Source organism: Marmota flaviventris, chromosome 9, assembly GCF_047511675.1.
Source record: "Marmota flaviventris isolate mMarFla1 chromosome 9, mMarFla1.hap1, whole genome shotgun sequence".
Classification (NCBI taxonomy): Eukaryota; Metazoa; Chordata; class Mammalia; order Rodentia; family Sciuridae; genus Marmota; species Marmota flaviventris.
Window position 1 is genome coordinate 115708309 of NC_092506.1, and position 17189 is coordinate 115725497.

Consider the following 17189-nt stretch of genomic DNA (forward strand, 5'->3'; position numbering starts at 1 on the left):
TAGAATGCAGTACACATTCCAAGGCAATTTTTTCTTCTCTGTTTTTGTTTTAAACTGGCTCTTCCTGAGGCGGCTACTTCCAGTGTTTCCTGCCTCTTGAAAAGGTGTGTGATTCTGGTGGCAGGTGATGGACCCCTTCCTGACCTGTGACTCCCCACAACCCAACCAGCAACCATGATCCAGCTTAAAGAAAAGCAGGAGGGAATTTCCAAGGAATCAGCGTGCTGATTAGTGTGGGCAGCTGGGAGGGGGTGATTGGCTCCCTGGGGCACTGGCCCTGAGATTCACCAGGGTTGATTAACTAGAGGCACCTCTTTCCTGGGAACAGGAGCAGAGAAGCTGCATCAGGCGCTATCCTTTTCAGCACACCGCCCACCTTCTGCCACGAGAGGCTCGGAAAAGAATGGCTGGGTGTGCTGCAGATTTCTCTTTCTAGAAACCCGACCATTTCTCCTTCGAAGGATCATTGTTCCTTTGAACACCTGCTGATTAGTTTGGTTAGATTCTTCTCATACCTTTCTAATTTTCTTTCCTCCCCTCACATTGCGTTATCAACTTGGCTGTTCACTAGAAACACAGACAGGGCAGGTTGGAAGGGAAAGGAGGCTTGGCCAAGTTCATACTGTCCTTTGCTTGGTGTTGAGGTCATAGGCACCATTCACTGAGGCAGACCAGCCAACTTCCTGCCACTCATGGTAAACATGTGAGTGCCTGCAGCAGCCAGAGCCACGCAATGCTTCTGAGATAAGAGAGTTGCAGAGGAGCCCATAACAGCATTCAATGGTAACACAGAATCATCAATGGTGATGAGACCCTGGGTCCAATGCAGGCATGTGGTCCCTGACAACCATGCTTGAAGCTTCCAGCTCTAGGGTGGTGATAAACAGGGTATGCCGAGCACTACAAATGTAGATTCCCCCTACTTTCTGTTGGGGTATGGTCCTACCAACAGCACTGGTCCTCTGAGCATTTGCTGAGCAGTGCCAGCTACGGTCTTGCTACATGACGATAATTCTTGGTATTGTCTTTAGTTACCAGGCATCCCAGGTTTAGTTTATTTGCCAGGTGCATACCTGCTCCTGGTGCTGATCCTTCCTTTTTTGGTTATTTAAAGCCAAGTATAAGAACCTCTTTATATCTGTGATAATGTATAGTCCCTGACTTCTGTTCTTTCTTAGTAAGCTTCTCCTACAGCACTTGTATTAATTAAGGGGTCCTGAACAATGACTTTAGAATGTGTCTCTGGATTCCCTGCAGAGGTGCTCCAGTCTGGATTGCCTTCTAGCAATTCCCTGGGGATCTCTTCTCTGCATGCTTTCATTCTGGCAGAGTTGAGACACAGGGACCAAAGCTGGTTCTGGCTGTGCATTTTGGATAGGTTGGTGTTGGCTTTAGCCACAATAATACCCTGGGATGAAGTGAAATCTCCGATAACCTAAGGAGTGGCTGAATTTGTGAATCAATACGGGATATGTGATCCTGCCATATGCAAGAAACACATCCCTTCTCTTTTTCTATGGTCATGGTGTCCACTCATGGTGATATTTGACTCTTTTCTGAGTTTTCTTTGTTTTTTTCTTTTCTTTTTCTTCTTTTAGCTCATCCCTGTTTCTGCCTACAACTTAGAATGAGAAAGGTTTTTTTTTCTTTATATCTAGCCTCAGCAGAGGTCCTACACACTCTTTAAACACCCCATGCACATGGCCTCCAGGTGTCAAGCCAATTCTAGTGGCCTGAGCACAGCTCAGTGGGGAACATGTGCATATCTGAGCTCAAACTTTCCTGTGTCTTCTATAGGGAAAAATCTTTCCCTCTGTGAGCCTCTCTCCCCACCTGCCCGCCAGGCCGGGGAGCGACTCCCCTGGGTGTTGTAAGGACTCATTAATGCTTGTAACACTCCAAACATGTGGTGCTAAGTGGAACTCCATGCTGAGCCCGGTTGTATTTATGCGGTTTACTTCCTTTCTGCTCTATTGGCTCGTTACATGTTTACTTTATGTCTATAGTCATTTGAAATTCAATAAAAACAAATTAAACATAAAAAGTGAAAATATGCAAGCATAAGGTAGTGGATGGCATACAGGTTGGGAAGGGTGTCATCCTAGTGGTTCGCTCCAGACCGTCCTTCTCCCTGGTAGCAGATGCTCCATTCCATTGGAGGGAGCACTGGGGAGGAGCCAGGAGCCTTAGAGGAAGCTGGCAGGGAGAATCCCCCACCCCATCCACTTGGAAAGCAGGTTCCAGATGGGGGTGCAGTGCCAGCAGTGTGAATGACAAAAAGGAGGACCCTTGGGAAGGATGGGAGCCAGAGATAGGAGCTTCCATGGTGGGGGTGGGGGGAAAATCCCTGCTTTAATCTGGATTAGCAAAGGAGAGAAGAAGAAAGCTCTTTCTGCTTTGCCTACGATTTTGGCTAGTCACCTCTGAGAGTTTCTATTGTCTTTTATGTATTTATTTATTCATGTTATCTTCCAGATTAAGCCTGTTCTCATTATCCCTGCTTAAACTTAAAGGTATGAGAGTGCACCCGCTTTCCCTCTCTTTCTCTCCCCCCACCCCACTCTGCTCTCTGCCCCCCTCTCAGTTCTGTCCATTTCTCTTTTTTTTCTATTTACCTTTTTTCTTCCTTCCTTTCATTTTCCCTTCTCTTCTTCTATGGGAAAAATAATTGATCAGTTGACAGATCTAGGTCAAGCTGGCAGGGGTTGCTCTGCCTCATGCAGGCTTGCCTAGAAGGAGGGGAAGGTCTGTCTTCCCAGTTCACATGGAGCCCTGATGACAGGTGGAACGGGAGGGAGGGAGAACCAACAGACCCTGAGTGAGTTTAGTTGTCCCCAGTAAAGGTGTCTGGGATCCTATTGATTACTGAGTCTTCAGTTATTTGGTCTCCCTGACACTCTAATTTTCCATATCCAGTTTATCTCTGCCTCTTTTCTGCATTTCCCCCCTCAGCTTGTATACTCTGCTTGTTTCCGTTTTTCTTAATTCTTTCTACTTTCCTCTCCTTTACTCCTCCATTCAGAATCATGACAGGAGATCACAGAATCTCTCCCACTTAAGTCATATTAGAGAAATGGCCTTTTGTTTATTTGCAAGAGGAAAAACAGAAACTCTGCCAGAAGAGCTCTGTAAGTCATTTGCAAACTGCAAAACAAACCGACAAAGATTCACATTTTCATTGCCCAGAAGAGAGTATTTCAAGAAAGACTGTCAAGCTAGGAAATCAAATATTGGAAAACACATTCTTCAGTTGTGTTACTGAGGACATCTTAGGTTTCTAAATTTATTTATTTATTTATTTTTGGTGGGTTTTTTGTTTTGTTTTGTTTTGTTTTTGCCTCTGTGAGAGTATTGGCCTTTGCAGTAATAAAAAAAAAAAAAAAAACAAAAAAAAAAACTGATCAAAAGACTGACTGCTTTTGGCTTATCTTACTCTTTCAAATTCACTTTCTAGTGATGCTTCCTTTGCTCATCTTGGAAGTATCACCAAACTCTAACCCCAATTCCAAAATCTATCTAGTGGCTTCTTTGTGTGCTGGTTCAATCACCAGCAAGTGTTTATTGAAGCCTACTGTGTTCCATGCATTCTTTTAGCCACAGGAAGCACAACAGGGAGCAAAAACAACTGAAGGATGAGACCAAAGGCCTGGTATGATCTCCTAAATTTGGCTTGGCTTGAATTACCAATAGGAGTGCCAGAAGCAATGTAAAGACGCTTGGCACAGCCTCTGGTTCCTTGTGGAAATAATGACTGGATGGCTAGAATATCAGCAGCCCTCCATCCTTATTTTGAGATGGGAGCATGGGGGGAGGGGAAAGCATTCATGCCCTGGCTCAGTATGGTAGCAGGTCAGAGGCACTGCCTTTGCTGACTTCCCCCACCCCTTGCTGAGGAGAAGCTCCTGGAAGTCCCATGTGCCTTCAGTTGTTTGCTGAATGGTGAAAGCTGGTAAGAGTAAAGTGGCCTTTTGACAGTTGTCTTGTGTCACTGAGTGCTTGGTTGATTCTTAATACCACTGCCACCCAGCCCAGCCTAACCACTTCCTTTATGTCCCACCTTCTGAAAAGCACAAGAATCCAAAAACAGTAAAGGGAGAAAACTCCAGAAAAAAATCCAGGGAAAAATTTGTTTCAGGCAGCTGGTCTGGGTAAGGTGAATGTTGTCCATTTGACCTCTATGTGGGATTCATATTTACTTCCTTTTTGGGAATGGATTTACCCTGCTACCTAATGTAGGGTTCCTAGAAAAATACAAATGCATTATTAACTGAAGAAAGTTAATTATTCTTTTCCAATGCTCTCTGATATTTGGGCCATCACCTTGCATAAATGTTCTTCTGTACATCCATCTCCTTTTGATCCACCAACTTGTGTTTTCAGTTGAAAGTACCCAGAGGAACAAAAGCTAGTCTTATTCTCACACTGTACACTAGGGCCAACCCAAGTGCTTTAGGAGGGCTGCTTCTATCTGCATTTTCATCTAGTTGAGGTGATTATTTTTAGCTTTCCTTGTGTACAAGCACAGGTAATTTCCTTTTTCATGGATTCGTGATTCTTCCAAGTCCAGCAGCTTAGAGCAATACTACATCTCCCGACCCTATCTCAGAAGTCAGAAAGATCCTCAGTAGATAGGTGTGATCTAGGTTTATTTCCTATACTTCCCATCTTTTTTTTTTTACTTCAACTTTATTTATTTATTATGCATTTGTTTACTTTGCAGTAGTAGAAATGGAACCCAGGACCTCACACATACTAGACAACCGTTCTGCAACTGAGCTACATTCCCAGCTCCCCCTCCATAAAAAACAAACAAACAAAAAAAAAAAACACAATAATAGTTAACTAGTATTTGACACAAGCATTTGAAAGGTCTGTACTACTTTGGGTATCATGAGGTTGAGGATGAGGAAACAGAGATGCAATGAGGTTAATTGATTTTTTTTTTTTTTTTTTACAAATAGCAAGTGGAGGCATCAGGTATAGAATCCATTTAGACAAACTCCAGAGGCCATGCTTTGAGTCAGTTGTTTATAAACTTGCTGTTGCATAGAATCATCTGGGGAGCTTTATAAAAATACTAATGTCCAGACCCAATCACAGACCAATTAGGTCAGAATTTCTTTGTAATGAGTGTCTGCACTGATGTTTTTAAGATCCTCTTCAAGAGGTTCTAATCTGCATCCAGATTAGAAACCATACTTCTAAAGCCATCTGAAAACATTCTGCAACCTTGGGTATGATATATCCCCTAGATTGGCCTCAGTTTTTCCATGCTAAAATGAAACAGTCGGACTAAAAGACTTTGAAGTTTCATTCCAAGTTCTACATTTGGCAATTCTGCAAATAGTCTTTTTGAGTGTAGTTATTGATAGGTAGTGGTGCTTGAAGAAAACAGAACTAGTTTCTGCCTGCAGGAAGCTAAGAATATAAACACAGTCACAGATGGATGAACAGAGTCAGAATGTGGAAGTGGTGTATGAGCACTCAAATACCACATACCATATCATCCATGCAATACTGTCCATCCATATTTGCATGCGTTTATTTATCTTAGGCTGAAAGCATGCTGAGGGCATAAGCAAAGTACTAGCTATTCCCAGCACTCAAGTAGGGGGAAAAAGAAATGATAATGACTCTTAATTGATCCATCTCTAAGGCTTCCTACAAGAAAAATTCAGGAGGCCTTTGAGTGAAGGTCAAGGATGAATGTGTTTAACCAAGATTTAGAGAGTGCTGAATAATGGTAAACCTTAGAAGAAAACCATCCTTAAGGGTGAAGATTGTGTATCTCTTTTCTTCCCAGCTTCACCTGCCTTTGCCCAGGAATCCTGATGTATCCACTCCACCGGTCTCCTTCTCGTGGGCAATAAAAACTCACACCTAGAACTCAATGGCAATTTTGCAGCTTTATGTGTTAAACAGAAATGATCATGCTGGCTTTGCTCCCCAAGCCAGGTCAACTCCTGTGTAGAAAAGTTGCTTATTTTTTTTGATAGAATCAACAGATCAGGCACTGGGGGAACAACTTCCATGAAGATTTGTGACAATTTTAGTCATTGGGTAACCCGCACAAGCACCTGGCTCCCCACAGTCCTCACAAGCATCAGGCTCCCCAGAGTTCTTACCCTGCAGTGTCAGACCATCCTAGAGTCACAACAACTCAGGCTCAGAGGGGCCTTCAGGATTATTTATTTTGACCCCTGTCTTTGAACTCTGATCCCTTTACAATGTACTTGCAGTGCTGTCTTCAATAATGGGGAACATGCATTTCTCCAGACAGTTCACTGTATCTGAAGGTTGAATTTCAAGAAGATGGGAAAAACAAGAAGGACACAAGCAAGCAGAAATTCTGCCTTCCTTTAGATTCCAGCCATTTCCCTTGGTTTTGGAGAGTCATAATATAGTGGCTTCAGGGCCAGATTATTTGGGTCTGGCTCAACCACTTCCTAGTTTGAGACATATGGCAATTGACTAAACCTCTGTGTGACTCAGTTTCCTTTTCAGTAAAATGGAAATGTATATAGGACTCACTTGTTACAGCTATTGTAAGGGTTAAATAAGTTAATGCAGTTAAAGAGTTTTGATACTTCCTAGAGCATAGTCATTACTCAGTAATTATTACCTAATAGTATTATTATTACCACTAATTCTACTACCCACAGAGCAGGTCTAATTTTTCTGCAATATGACTATTTTTTTAATATTTGATAGCATGATTCCTTCTCCATCTCCTCCAAATCTCTACTAGGTTAAATATTTGAAGATTTCCCTCTGATTTTTCTATATAATCATCCATAGAAAATGTACAAATTGCTTTCCTCTGAAGTTATTCTGTATATACTGTATTCTTAAAGTACTCTTCTCCCTGTATGTTCTGAGTAGTTTACTACATTGCAGGACATGGCTTCTACCTTTCCCAAATCCATGCATAATGAAGTCTCAGCTATTTGACAAGGCGTGAGGTATCCTAAGGATCTGGCCTCAGTTTGCCTGTCTCTCCTGTGCACGCCCAGCTCCACAGACTCCTTGGTTGTGGCTGAGGTTCCCTCCTTAGAGCATAGGTGACACTGTCCTCTGCTTATGTTCAGGCACCACCTTGTCCTGGTCTACTTGTGTAATACAAAATAAGTCTCAACATTCCTGATAGCCCCTCTTTCCTTCCTGTATGCTTCCATTGCCCTTGTACTTCAACAGCATTTAATGTAGTTACCTGTTCACACATCTATCTCCCCTCATTAAGCTATAAGCTTTAGAAGATCAGGGGCTGACTTATTTATCTTTATATTCCTAGCAGACTTAACACAGCAGCTAGGGAAAAAGTGACACTCTTTATGGACAGAAGGAAAAGGGCGAGGGAGAGAAAGAGAAGAAGGCCAGAGATAGCGTTGAGTATTTCAGTGGCCATGTAACTCAGTAAACTTATGGTGAGGTGTTAATTGAATCCTTCCTTGTCCTTTGTCTGTGTCATCTTACCATACGTGCAAGAGCCTGACCTCAAAATTTACCCTTTCCAAAGTCATCTTGTTATATTTAACTCATCTTTTTCTGAGAAGATTTTTTTTGGACCATGAACCTGTTATCTCATACATTAGTAATCCTTCCTGGCCATAATCAATAATAAACAATATGTTACAGGCAACTAGGTATTTGTACTTGTGGAGTTCAATGTTTTAGGCTAAACTTATCAAAGAGCAGAAAATAGTCCCTCTAATAATGAGTAGATCAGGTGAGTGAGGAGGAGGGACGCCTGAATCTATGTTCTACAGCTGGTGAGTGTTGCCATCAGAAAGCAACTAGAACAAGGAAACTCTGAATCTCAAAGGAAAGTGCCTGGATAGATATTTTTTTAAAAAATTCAAATCAAGTGTTTTCTGTTTCTTCAAATCTACTCTCTCTTTGCTCACAAAGCTTTCCACTGGGGCATCTGACTTTCCACCTACAGAGATGAAACTTGGCCTAGGTATGGGAAAGATTGATTGGCAGCTTTTTCCTTATTGCAATTAGTGATGCATGAGCCTCTGTAGTTTGATGGACCATTTTTCTAGTTCTGAAAAGAATTGTGAATTAACTAATTGTTCTATATTTCTTCTTCCTTTTCTTGGAAAATTTTTAAAATTTTACTTTTTATTGGTGAATTATAATTACACATAATAGTGAGATTCATTATGCCATATTTGTACATGTACATAACATAATTTGCTCAATCTCCTTCCCCAGAAGGATCTACATATCTTATCACCATTTTTCATTACTTTCTCACAGTTTTAAAGCCTTGTTCAAGATCAAAATAATTCAATCATCAAATCCAAAGGGTTTTTTTTTTTTTTTTTTTAATAGTCTTAGATTTTCAAGATACCTTGGGATTTTACTTGCCCAGTTTCCTTCCTAAGACAACAATTACTTTGGAATGGTGTTCACTAATTGCTGACCAGCAATTACAGAATTTCTAGTGGCCAGCCACTCACCAACTGAGTTGTGGTTCCCAGTTCTGACTGTCTATCATAGTCACTTTTAGAGATTATTATCTACTTACATGCCCAGGTCTGACTCTCAAAAGTTCTCATTGAGGGGCTGGAGTTGTAGCTCCATGGTACAGAGATTGCCTAGCACAGGAGAGGCACTGGGTTCGAATCTCAGCACCACATATAAATAAGTAAATAAAATAAAGGTTCATAAACAACTAAAAAATATTAATAAGAAGAGTTCTCATTGAGCAGGTCAATATAGGTGTTTCTTCTATTTTGAAAGAACAAATAGATGATTCTATTGTGCAGGTGCAGCTGAGAATAACCGGTGTTAATACTCTTTCTCATAGTTGATAAACACTGTAAAAAATACTTTACTATTTTGGTAGGCATCTTGATGCCTCCACTACGTCAATTCAATCCTCTCCTTTTACAAATGGTACCCTTAAATTTTTACAGGGTAGAAATAGGCACATATAAAATATTCACCTCCTAGATTCGCTTATAGCTGGGTGTGATCATGTAATGCAATTCAGTCCAACAATATGTAAGAACAAGATTGCTGGGTAGAATTTTAGAAACTGGACTTGGATAGCCCTTATCATTTTCCCTTCTTGCCCAGTGACTGGAATATTGCCTTGGAGGTTTAGGAGCTAACATGCAAGCAGGAGAACTAATAATATACAGTGAGGAAGCTTTTAGGTCCAACCACATGGAGTTGCTATTTTGATAGATCAAAAATAATTGAGTATGGGCAATTTCATCTGACTCAGTCTAAGGAAAGGTGCTCAAGTTCAAGATGACAGCAGTTTCACCAATTCTGGAATGCATATTTCTATACTTATCATCACTTGTAAAAAAATAATCCTAATTATTGGGTCTCTTTACTTGCAGGTGAATACACTCTTAATCTATGTGGACCAAAAATGTGCCTCTTTTTAATTTGTGCCTTTTAGAGCTGTCGGAGTACAAGTAAAATTGTATTATCCACTTTCTGAGAGATGACTATCATGGATTCTACTTATCTTGATGTCCTTAGTTCCTTTTTGTGATAGTCATGTGACATAGTTCCCAGACCACTAATCATCTTGATCATTATCTTTTGAACAAGTTCAGATTGATAATGATCAACCTGAAAGTTATTACCACAGCAGACTCTTCCTGACATAACCTGATTGGCATACTGGGGAGTGGACTCATATCCTGGAAAGTTTAGAGTTTTCAGTTATACAGATCCACTCAATTTTTGTGTTAGTTTCTTTTCTCTTATTTTTGAAAGATCTATTACACCTTGGTTCATACTGAGGTTGTCCTTTCCTTTTTTTAAAAAAAAAAAGATATTGTGGAAGACCTCTCCTATCCTTCCTTGTAGTTGATGTCCCTCAAATGTCTCTTTTAAATACTTGAATTTTGTTGCAGCTTTGGTCCATTATTTAAATCCATTGAGATTATTTTGGAATCTTGATGAGCTGTCACTAACAGTTTTGTGTCATCTTCAAATGACATAGAGATGACATTTCCACATCATCAAGATTTATGATAAAATAGAAGCAACAAAAAAAAAAAAAAGCTGAGGATATGGGCAGGTTCTGCTCAATTTATATTCCATCCATTCCACAAATCATTTCCTTAGACCCTACTGTGTACTAGGCGTGAGCAGCAAGGCAGACATGGTTCTTATTCTCGGTGGAACAGACAATTCAAAATATTGTGAACAAAGCAAGTCACATTCGCTATGGCAACACCTGAGAAACATTTCAGGTCAGAGAAGTCATCTGTAAGGAAGAGGTATTAAATCTGAGAGACAGACATGAGTAGATTCACCCAGGTGAGAGGAGCGATACCTGCTACAAGTAGAGGAAACTGCGTATGCCAAAGTATGGAGGCAGAATGGTGTGATAGGAATTCAGGATTCCAAAATCAAATCTGGCTGGGTTGAGTGCACTTGTATGGTTTTGGGGGAAAGTGGTGAGGAGAAGGGGGATGTACATAGAAAGACAAGAGTTATAGGTAGAGGTAGCTAGTGAACAGCATTTGCATGGCTCTTATTGAAGATTTTTCTTATTGAAGATTTTCAAGCTAGATGGTAACATGATCAGATTTTTGGTTGTAATTTCTAAATAAAATTAGTTGGGGTTCTTCAAAATGTCCAAATGGCATTCAAGTTACAACATGAGAATTAAAGGGAATAAGACTAGAGGAATGGGAGTGTTCTAGAGGATATTGCAGCCACTTAGGTAGGCATGAGGCCACCAGCCTGAAAGTTGAAGAAATGGAGAGACATGAGCATATTCAGAAGTTATGGAGGGGGAGGATTAAGACTTGGAGATGGAAAGTAAAGAGGATGATAAGTGATAAAGAAAAGCATAACAGTACTTCTAGTCTCTGGATGAGTGGTTCAGTGATGGGTTTAGAGAAATGGTAATGGACATAATTTGGGTCACAATGGATTTCTAAGAAACTCCACAATATGAAGCTAGCCAGATGGAGCTGGAATTCTAATGAGGTACCTGGGCTTGAACAAAGGAAGTCTTCAACACAGATACAATTAATTACTTTAGTGAGAGAATAGAGAGGTACATGGACAGCAATGAGGGCAGAGCACAGGTATTTGCAGGTAGGGAAGAGAAGAGATATGGTAAAGCAGATTGATAAGGAGTGACCAAAACACATGAGAAAAATGAGAAAAGCATGATAACATTGAGCTCAAAGGATGTAAATTTTGGAAAGGTAGGGATATTTGCAATGTCAAAAGTTTCAAATGTTTCTAAAGGATTAAGGGACATTAGTCATGATACGATCTTCTAATTATTTGGTGTGAATGGTTTTGTAGGAGGAGCCTTAGGGTGGGAGATGGTAGGGAGATAAAGAAGTAGAGTCAGAAAATGTGGATGGTTTATTGTTAAGAAAGAAAGAAATAGAAGAGAATATGAAGGAAAAGGAAGACTACCTTCTGAGAGGATGCTATTGTTGCTTTTACATGATGGGAAAGACTTGCTTGAATGCTGATGGGCAAGGGCCAGTAGAAGGGAAGAGAGATGGGAAGATTTAGGAGACACCTGGCCTAGTGAGTCCCTCAGAGGTATGAGCATGTGGGAGGGTTGGCAGATCCTGAGCACAGGTAAAAGAATGAGACTTGAAGAGAAGACAAGGACTGATCCCATTATTATTTAAAGTAAATAAGATGAAATGTATTGGGGAATATTCATTGTAATTGGATTCAGTTCTTATACAATCAAAGTGGCTTAAGTAAGATAGAAGTTTATCCTTCTAGTTATAAAAATACTGTGCCTAGTCTGTTCAAGACTGGTGTGGTGTTCCTGAAACTCAAGAGTCCCTGGCCTGTCTTTTGTTTGGATCTGTGGCATATGGCTTTGACTTCCTGGTCTCAGGTGGCAACATCTGTGTGCCAGTCATGAGATGAGGGAGGAGAGGAAGAAGATGGGGTAGAATGCAGAGGCATCCTGACTTCCAGAGAAGGCTTCTGGAAACCTAACCACAGCACTGTCAGTCACACTCCTTGGCGAGAACTTACTCACATGGCAAGATCTAGATGCAAGGGAATGTGAAGAAGGCCTTGTCCACTTTGCTTGACCACACACCCAAATTCTGGGGTTATCACCACAGAAAAGGGAAAAGGAATATTGATACATTTTTAAGGACAGTAGAGAGATAAACATTTCCCTTGTAAAGGATAGAAAAGGCCTTCAGCGCCATAGGACTCACGTATGGTTAAGGCCTCGCCACATTCTTGGTATCATCAAAATATGGTATTTCAACATCACTTGTAATTCAGGAAAGACAAAACCACAGTGAGGTACTACTTCACGCCCATTAGGATGTTTCTTAACAAAAAAGAAAGGGAGAAAGAAATAAAGAAAGAGGAAAAAACACATGTTTGCAAAGAGGTGGATAAATTGGAACGTCTGTGCATTGCTGGTGGAAATGTAAAGTGATGTTATCACCGTGGAAACAGTATAGCAGTTCCCCCAAAAGCTAAACAGAATTTCCATATGATTCAGCAATTCCATTCCTGGTTATATACCCCCCAAAATTGAAAGCAGGGACTCAAACAGACATTGTTTACCAATGTTTATATTGGCATTATCCACAATAGCCAAAAAGAAGAAAAAAAACCTGAAATAACCATCAATAGATGAATGAAAAAAAAATTGGTATGGCTTGCAATGAAATATTATTTATCCTTAAAAAAGGAAGATAATTCCTCCACATGCTACAATATGAGTAATCTTGAAAACATGCTAATTGAAATAAGGTAAACACAAAAGGATAATCACAGTATGACTCTAATTATATGAAATATCTAGAATAGATAAATTCATAGAGAGATTACTAGGGACTCAGGGGAAGCTGGGAACAGAAATGTATTTTGACAGATATAGACTTTCTGTTTGGGATGATGACAATGTTCTGGAAATGAATGGTGATGATGGTTATATAACACTATAAATGTATTCAATGTCACTGAGTTGTGTACTCAAACATAGTATGTTATGCATATTTTAGTTCAGTAAAGAAAAATGAAAAGGAAAAGGGATAATTAGATGTTCTTGGTCCAGTATGGCTGCAGGTTTATTTTTAAGGTTGGTGGCAGAAAATTGAAGGAATTACTGTTTAATAGCTCCTGTTTTCCTTGAACATCATGCAGGGAAAGCATTGTGTGTATCCATGCGTGTGTGCACAAGTCCATGTGTGTGTATTCAGATATATACAGGCTGAGTTTTCAAGAAAGTAGATATTTTGCCTGTTTAATGGGAAAGAGAGCTGACCATAAAGAACTCCTTACAACATTAACCACTCTTTTCTCACACTATTTCCTTTTCTCTGGATTTTTAAAATATGATCTATCTCCACTTTCTTTCTCTATCTAATTTTGGTCCTGTCATTTAGAACCATCTCCCAAACATGTTCAGAACTCATTGCCTATTTAATTTTCTCATGTTAGACTCTACAAGGAATCAAATACATATATCCTTTACAGATCATACTTGTATAAAATATATTTATTAATATTCACATCACACAATATCCTTTTCTCATCCCAGTCTATCATTAACTCTAAGAATCAAAGGTTTTTATCCCCAAAGTAAATCAGGATATTTATACTTCCTTGGAATATTGTTTTCATGTTGATATGAATTATGTTTTTGAAATCTTCTGTGAATCAATACATACCAGAAAATTAAGACAAAACTTGTAAGTCCTATTGAACAGGATGGGCACTGGTAACTATACCTGAGAAAGTCAACTTTAATGAGAAATGATTTATTTTGGCTCATATTTTCAGGAATTTCAGTCCATGGTCACTTGGCCCTGTTCTTTTGGTGTTTTGGCAAAACAAAATGTCATGTCAGGGAGCTCATGGTCACCAGGAAGAAAATACATGACAGATTAAGTGGGAACAAGATATCTTTCTCAAGGACATGCCCAGAGACCTAATTTCTCCAAATCTGTCTGCTTTCTAACATTTCCCTACCACCCCAAAGTGTCACCCACTAGGGATCAAGACATGAGCATCAACACATGAGCATTTGGAAGACATTCCAGATCCAAACTATTACATTCTTTCTCTGGCACCCAAAACCTCATGCCCATTTCACAATGCAAAATTCAGTCCATATTCACATGTCTCCATGGTTTTAACAGTTCCAGTCTTGCTCAGAAGTCCAAGTCCAAAGTCTCTCTGAGACCCAAGCCAAACTCTTTGATTTTAGCTCCTGTAAAAATTTAAAAAAGAAGTTACAAGCTAAAAATGCACAATGGCACAGAGTCAGTATTTCCATTTCAAAACAGAGGAATAGGAGAATACAGAGGAAGCATTAGACCAAAGCAAGGTTGAAATTCTGCAGGGTAAACAGTAAATTTCCTATCCTGTATCTAGGGCATATGGTGGGGAGGTACAAGTTCCAAATGGTTTAGGACGCCCCAATGCCCTTGCCAACTTCAGCTCACATGGCCTCTCTCTGGGGTGACTTGCTGTCTGCAGCTTTCCTTGAACATTCTGTGTTTCCGGCATCTTCAACTTTCTGGTGTTTCCATTGCAGATCTGGCTTCCCTCTTACAGCTCCAGGCATCACCCTTTCTGTCTGTCAGCGGGGATTCCAACCTTGCCGCATGCTGCCTAGCCTTCCAGGCCTTCCTTTGGAATCCCAGTGGAGGACTCGGTGACCCTTCACAACTCTTGCATCCTGCATATCTGTTAACACTAGTAAAACGGCATGATGTGGAGATCACCAAGGTCTGCTGTTCAAGTCCAGCAGGAGCTGTGCCCACTTGGGCCATGGCTGCAGTAACTTCTGAGTATTTGGATGGCTAAATGTGGGGAAATCAATCAGTTCCCTAGAAGACCCTGAGGGAGCAGGACACTTTGGAGCTCTCTTCTCAAATGCAGAGTTGTGTGGGTTTACACCCTTGAGCCCATGAGGAGTGGGGTCTTGCTGAATCCTGAAATGTTCTCAAAGTATCACTCCTATTGTCTCAGTGCAATGTACTTAGTTTCTTTTAATGTCACTAATCTCTTCAACAGTGATCCTTCCTTGGCTACGACTTAACATGCACTTCTTTTTTGGCCAGAATGCAAGCTTTTCAACTCTTTCTCCTCTGATTTTTGCTCATTATTCTCACCGTAAACCTTCCTAAAAACAGCCAGTACTACCCATGCCAATGATCAAATGCTATGCTGCCTTGAAATTTCCTCCACCAGATTTATTAGTCCATCACCTTTGAACTCAGTATCCCACAGTCTTAGATCATGAACAAAAGATGGACAAGTTCTTTGCCACAATGTATTACTAATGACCTCTTGTCTAATTCCTTGTAGAGTCTTCATTCCTATCTGAAATGAGGACTGAAACCTCAGGAGTACAGTCTTTACTGTCTGTGTTCCTATCAGCATTTTGTTCTTCTGAGCTCCCATCAAAATGAACTACTAAGCGCTTCTTACAGCATTCTGAGCTTTTTCTAGCCAGATTCTCCAATCTTTTAAAAATTGCTCCTTAAAATAGCTTTAATATCTTCTGAACCACATGGTCACTGAAACAATCCTGCTTTTTGGTACCAGTTTTCCATATTAGCTTTTCATTAATGTGACAATATTCCTGAGAAAAACCAACTTAAAGGAGGAAAGATTTATTTTGACTCATGGTTTCAGAGATTTTGGTCCATGGTCAGGATCAGCTGAATGCATTACTTTTAGGTTTGTGTTGAGGAAGAACATCATGGTGGGTAGCACATCATCATGGAGCAAGTCTCTCACCTCATGATGGCCAAGAAAGAGAGGGGCAGGAGAGAGAGAGGGGGAGGTGGGGGGAGGGAGGGAGAGGGAGAAAGAAAGGGAAACAGGCTAGAAAAGGGGCTGGATTTCCAATACACCCTTCACATTCCCTTCAAAGGCAATGCCTCAGTGAGCTACTCCTCCAACTAGTCTCTACCTCCTAAAGTTTCTACCATCTCCCAATTGTGCCACCAATTGGGGAACAAGTCTTCAACCCATGAGCCTACATTCCTGATCCAAAGTCTAACAACTTCCTATCAGTGCCATCTTCCTCTCCTTCCTCTTAGGTAGAAGGTCCATCCCTACCTTGCCATAGTCTACGTCTCTAGAATTCTCCTTAACACCATCTTATTCCCACTTGATATTGAACTTATGCCCTCCATCGTTCAGTGTCTTTGCATATGCTTCTTTCTGCCAGGAATGGTCTTCTTGCAAGATTGGCACCAATCTACATACCGATGCTAATGTTGTGAGCAGTGTAATAAATAAGGTCAGGAAAAGAATTTAAAAGTCTGAAAAAACAAAAATACTTTGAAACCTACTCATATATATATATATATATATATATATATATATATATATATATATATATATATATTTAGCCTTCATTGGGATGGCTATTTCTAATCTTCCCTAGGAAATTGTGGAAAGGTCAGTGACTCATAATGTTTTAGACCATGGATCTCTAGGTATAGTCTCTGAAGCATAAAGTGTGATACTGGATCCTGACACTCTGTTTCAAGAATTCCTTCAGGTGATTCACACTTAATTTTGAGAACTACTGATTTAAAGGAATTGCAAAGTGAAAATTCACTGCAGATGGGTTGGGTGCTAAGGGCCAAGAGGAAGCCAAGGTCAAGGATCATTTCCCGTGGGAGCTGTATTAATCTATTTTCTGTTGCTGTTAACAAAATACCTGAGTCTAAGTACTTTATAAAGAAAAGAGGTTTATCAAAGTTTGGAGGATGAAAGTCTGAGATTAGGTGACCCATTAATTTCACTTCTGGTAAGGGACCCCTTCGTGAATAGTGTCATGATGAGAAAACACGTGATAAGGATTTATTACATGATGACACTGAAAGCCAGAGGGACTCAGGCCAGACGTCCTTCTTTGTAACAACTCAGTTTTGGTCTGGAGATGTGGCTCAGTGGTAGAGTGCTTGCCTGAAAAGCATGAGGCCCTGGGTTCAATCCCCAGTACCAAAAACAAACAAACAAAAAATAACTCAGTTTTGTGAGAACTAACCCACTCAATGATACCCATCTGAGAGTCTTCTGAAGGCATCACCCAGTGACCTAAGTATCTCCCTCAAGGCTGCACCTATTTTTTAAAAAAAAAAAATTTTATTTGTTTGAATTAGTTATACATGACAATAGAATGCATTTATGCACTTTGATATATCATACATTGATGGGGTATAATTTCTCAT

General features: G+C 40.2%; 2 non-coding genes across 2 annotated transcripts; both read left to right on the top strand.

The window, feature by feature from the left end:
* Window positions 1–12116: 12116 nt before the first annotated feature.
* On the top strand, window positions 12117–12242 carry LOC114100751 (U6atac minor spliceosomal RNA). Its single transcript, XR_003584133.1, has one exon. It is a non-coding gene; the product is annotated as a U6atac minor spliceosomal RNA (small nuclear RNA).
* A 4648-nt stretch (window positions 12243–16890) lies between these two features.
* Window positions 16891–16965, top strand: Trnaf-gaa (transfer RNA phenylalanine (anticodon GAA)). The gene has a single exon. It is a non-coding gene; the product is annotated as a tRNA-Phe (tRNA).
* The last annotated feature ends 224 nt before the right edge of the window (window positions 16966–17189 follow it).